The 5,541-nt window shown below is 28.7% G+C and overlaps 1 long non-coding RNA gene across 1 annotated transcript; it reads left to right on the top strand.

Moving 5' to 3' along the window:
* The first annotated feature begins 3,943 nt into the window (after positions 1 to 3,943).
* Positions 3,944 to 5,541, top strand: LOC126664704 (uncharacterized). Its single transcript, XR_007637459.2, has 2 exons — positions 3,944 to 4,419; positions 4,895 to 5,541. It is a non-coding gene; the product is annotated as an uncharacterized LOC126664704 (long non-coding RNA).

Below are 5,541 nucleotides of genomic sequence, written 5' to 3'. Positions count from 1 at the left end.
CAAATTTCATGATATGGTATTATAAGTAATTTATTTTAGTTAGTATTTTAACTATAATCTTAACCATCCTCTCTCATCCGTATTTTTGTATATAATAATATAGATAAAATAACTTTTGTACTGATTCATGTATATAAAAATAATAAAATACAAACTAGCAAGTTCTGCACTGCTTGTTACTACAATTGGAGATTTTTGCTCATTCCCTACTGCTTGTTTTTCTTGGAATACTATTATATGAAATATATTTATTCCTTTAAGAATCAGATTTTTTTTCTTTAAAAATTTGGTTTAAGGGAATTGATGGTCGGATGTCGCCTTAATTTCGCGATGCCGCAAGGATGATGCCGTGTTAACAATGAGATCGATCAATTTGGGTGTAGAATCAGTGCACGAAATTGTTCAATACTTTTGGCAATAAATTGACAACCCCTCACCTTCATTTGATCTGGTTATCTGAGGGCAAACACAATCAGTTCTCTCTTGCAAAAATGTAGGTTATTTATGAGAAATCTGTAAGTGGAGCATGATTTTTAATGTACAAGGAAGCATTTACAGTTGATTTTGCAAGCTATCTTTCGTTGGATTCCTAGTCTTCATAATGATTAATGAACATAAGTTTAGGATTATTATTTTTCGAATATGGAAATCAGTCTCTTATTGTTACGGGCGTTCATTCTCACCGGTTCAGGCTTCCTCTAGTCTATAAACTGAGCTTGGAAGTCAATTACATGCATGAGAGTGATATCTTTTCTCCTTTCTGGTGACATATAGCTCAAATTGAATCTGATTCAAAAATCCAAGTTGATGTTATAAATGGTATTACTCGTCCACCGTGGATACTTGACTGGTTTCATCTTTGGCCAATATTCCGATTAGACATGGATTTCGTGAAGATAATATGATATTAGATGCGCTTTCAAAGTCCGGTCATCAATTAGACGGTGTTCTTTCATTTTCAATAAATAAAATTTTAAATCGATCCGACTCGAGGGGATATGAATATAAAACATTTAAAACTATTGCCTTAAAATTGACATTCATCTAGAACATCTTATATATTATGCAAAAGAAAATGCAGATTCATTCAAAGAGTATAGAGTTCATAGTTCATCGAGTTAGATCCATATTAATTTTCTTAAATAAACTAATTTCTAAAGATCCAATTAAATTAGAGGGGCGTTTGGTTTAATTTTTCGGTATAAATTTCAGTTTTTCTTTTTAAAAAGTTTCACTTAAGCGTTTGGTGAGTTTTTTTTTTAAAAAAAATTGGAATTTTTCGAACCTCCAACAGCTGTTGTTAGAAAAGCTCCATTTTGGAATTTTTTTGCCAACAACTGATAACTGTTTGAATATTTAATTATTTATACATAATTACCCTTATTAAAATATATTATTTTTTAATATATAAAATTATTTAAATTATTTTTAAATACTATAATCATTTATAAATAATATTAAATTATTTTATTTATATTAAAACAACTATAATTCAATCATTTTAAAATAAATCATAAATTTATGAAAAAAAATATATTTAAACAAGTTTAAAATGTTGCCTCTTATAAAAAATAATTCTTAATATTGTTTTTTTTTTTTATAATTGGAGGAGGGGGGAGCGCATGTGGGAGGAATAGAACCCACGACCTAGCAGTTGCCGCTCAGCGCTTATACTATTTGAGTTACAACTTATTGGTAATTCTTAATATTATTATTAAAATATTATAAAATATAATATATTTATAATTTAATAAATAAAAATAAAAATTGTACCCTTTAAGGCCATTTTACATATAAACAACAACAAATAATCAAATCTCACCAAACACGTATAATCTATCAACTATCAATAGCAGTTAACAACTATCAGTAATAGCTAAAAGCTACCAGTTACAAGAAATAGCTTAATCAAACGGGGCATTTTTTATTTAAAGAAAATATAGTTATTAATGAACATAAAAAAATTGGTTTAATCATTAAAATATTTAACTTTTTAGATTGTTTTCATTTATGGTCCAAATTTTTAAAATTTCAATTTCAGCTCATATTTTAATTTAAATGTCAATTATCATTTGTTTAAATTTAAGAGGTGAAAAGTTCAATTATACCATCATATTACTTCCCGTTTGAAATTCTAAATATTAAAAAGACAAATTGAAACAATATAAAACAATTTGAAAGACATGTTTAAACTTTTTTTATTTCATTTTCAACAAATCAATATAATTAAAATAAAAAAAATAAAAAATAAGCTGACGATTTTAAAAGAGAGTTAAAAAAAATAAAAAATTGAGGTATTTTTGAATGAATAAATCTAAAAAAAAGCATTGCTTTAAAAATCAGACCGGGCAGGCCGGTCAAACTAGGAACCGGCCAATGGTATGGTCTAAAACTATAGAAAACCAGATTTTTTTGATGGACTAGATCGCACTGGTGAACCGGTAACAAACCGGTGAACCAATTTTTTGTTTTTTATATATTAAACCAGTTAAACCAATTATTAAAGCGGTTGAATATTAAACCAATTATTAAAGCAATTGAACTAGTTGAACCGAAAACTGGTTGCCTCACTGGTTTGTCCAGCGACTTAGTTGTTTAAAACACTACCTTAAAGGTCTAATCGAATAGTCCAATGTGGTTGATCATGAATCAATTGCCTATCCAGATTTACCGCATCGAACCACGGTTAAAAATGAATTTTCTGCATACATTATACAAACATATTTTTTATTCTACCTATGAACTCTTTTTAATTGTTAACTTGATAAATATTAATTAACTTTTTATAGTATGTTTTACTTTAAAAGTTCTATTAAATGCACATATAATTTTTCTTATGTTTATTAAATCTTAAATATATCTATTTAAAATTTATTAGTTATTTTTTAGTGAATCAAAAATAAATAAAGAAATTATAATTTTGAATTGAAACGTTCTATTAAAGATAAATAAGTCTAATGCTATTAATAAGAAGAGCAAATTATTATGAATCTCCATATACATATCATAATTCACACTTTAATCCCTTTTATTTGAAAATCAAACAATTTGATATCTCACTTTTATTTTCGTAAACGATTTAGTCATTCCGTCTATTTTTAGTGTTAACCAACAGAGTCAAAGGACTAAATAAAAAAAAAGTTGTGATCCTCCACTTTTTTTGTCTACAATTTCGTTTCTCAAAGTTGAAATTAATTTATCCATAAAATTATGTTTGGTTCATGAAATAGGTGCGGAATATAATAGCTATTCCGTATAAAATATTTATTATTTATTTTAGTTCATGGAATAATTATTTCATGGAATTGTTATTTTTTGATTTTGTGGAATAAACACTTTTTTTAAAAAGTAAAGAATGGTTGACTATTCATAGCCATTTCTTGTGGAATAGTTATTCTATTATTTGCTATTTCATTTCATGAGCTAAACATTTCTAAATCCTTTAATTTGGTTGACTAATATCAAAAATAGACGGAAGGATTAAATTGTTGACAGAATTAAAAGTGAAATAGCAAATTGTTTGGTTTTCAAATAAGAGAGAACAAAATGTATATTATAACAAATGGGAGAGGTTTTAAAATAATTTTCTCTAATAAAAATAAGACTGGTAATTTAAAAGTTCTATTAAAGATAAACCCCAACGGCCCCACCCATTCTTATTCATGGTAATATTTGACCCATTTGAGAAACGAATACTACCCGGTCCCGACCCATAAGCTCAGTCACTCGCGAAAAATTAGCGTGAAAGAGTTTTTCAATAAATGGGACAGATCTAATGGGGGACCCACATGTGTGCCCCAAAGTAAGGTAACAGGTACCATCAGATCCGGAAAGCTGCATCAGAGCCGCACAAAATTTCACAGAAAAATTTTCTAGGGTTAATGGGATCAAACGTAAGCTTTTTCGTGATGTTTGTTTGGAAAGAAGGAAAATAAAAATAGAATAAAAGAAAAGAAAAAGTGGGTTCGAGTAAATCTTTTTAGGCCCAATATTCTTCTTGGGATTGATGTGGTAAAAAATTAAAAATAAAAATAAAAAACCTTCTCTTTTTTATGCTATAAATACCCACTCGCTCTTGCTCACTCTTTCATAATTCTACAATTCCCCACTTTTTCTTTTACCTTTTCTTTCATTTTCTTTCCAACCAAACAAAACCCTGTTTCTCAAATTCTTCTAGGGTTTCATTCTCATATATGACTCTATATGAAACGGACACGTATTTGTATATATGACTCTATTTGTATTCTTCCACAGCTTTCTTGAACTGCATCTCTTTACAAAATTGTGCATGCCACTGTACGATCCGTTCATTTGTTTTATGCTTGCGGTTCAATAAAGCTGTGGGAAGATACGAACAGGGTCAAGAAATCAGCACCCGATTATTGGATTGTTTCCATACGTATCTCATCGACCATTTTGGTATATTATACAATTCGATCTATTCGTTTTTTTGTTTGAATTCGTTTTTTTACATATGTTTCGTCCGGATCTGTTGATTTGCTTTATGGTTCTTGATTCTTAATTTGTTTTTTTAGGTTTCTTAATTCGTGATTTGTTTTTAGGTTTCATGATTCTTCATTTTTCATTCGTTTTGTAAGATGCAACTGTTTTTAGGTTTCATGGTTCTTGATTTTTCTTTTATTTTCTTTCCGATTCATAGTGTACAATTAATATTTCCATTTCGGTTAAGAGCCTAGATTTTCCTAATCATCTTGACAAAGAATTTAATTATTTACCTAAATTTGGTGCCAAATTTGTTGGAGTTACTATGTCAAAGGCTCTTTTTTTTTCCGCTGGTGTTCACAAAACAAAATAGGATTCTTTTTAATGAAATTAGGTATAGTTTAATTGGTTTATCTGTGTCATTTTGAATCATCCTTTGTTGTGTTGTTAGATTTATGTTTTGGTTGTATCGACAAGCTTTATGGCTACCCATGTGGAGGTTTCGTTTCGTTGCTTGAAAATAATACTTTTTGTAAGTATACAATCAATACTCATCTTTATAATTCCCTGTCGGTCGATCTGTACAGTAACTGTTAATTCAGTCCTTTTCTTTACATTCCACTGCAAGGATTTAAATTTGATGGAATAGTTTGATGTTCTTTTAAACCCTTGATTACACTTTAATAATTAAACCTTTTTAGCAGTTTAGGCTTAATTATTCTTTAGGGTGTGTGTAGATTAGATTGTACTTTGTAGAATATATGGACCACATTTGGAAGGGGAAAACAAGTTGTAATTCAGTTGATGATTGGTTAGATAAAGCTTTCAATGGTAAAGAATAAACATATAAAACTAAAACAAAGAAACATTTGTTTTCTCTTTTGTTTAATGTTTCAACTGTAATGGATCGGATTAAACTTGTGTAATGCTTGATGCATGTGTTAGGGTTTTCTTTTTTCTTTAATGAACTGCTGTAAATACAACAAAGTGAAAAGAAAATTAAAGTCTTTGTAGATCGCACAAAAAAAGAGCCCAGTGTCTTGTCTTGTTAGGGCTAACATGCTCTGAAACTCATATATATCATGGTTTTGTTGCCTT

Source organism: Mercurialis annua, linkage group LG1-X (assembly GCF_937616625.2).
Source record: "Mercurialis annua linkage group LG1-X, ddMerAnnu1.2, whole genome shotgun sequence".
In the NCBI taxonomy this organism is placed as follows: Eukaryota; Viridiplantae; Streptophyta; class Magnoliopsida; order Malpighiales; family Euphorbiaceae; genus Mercurialis; species Mercurialis annua.
This window is presented reverse-complemented; position numbering and strand designations above follow the sequence as displayed.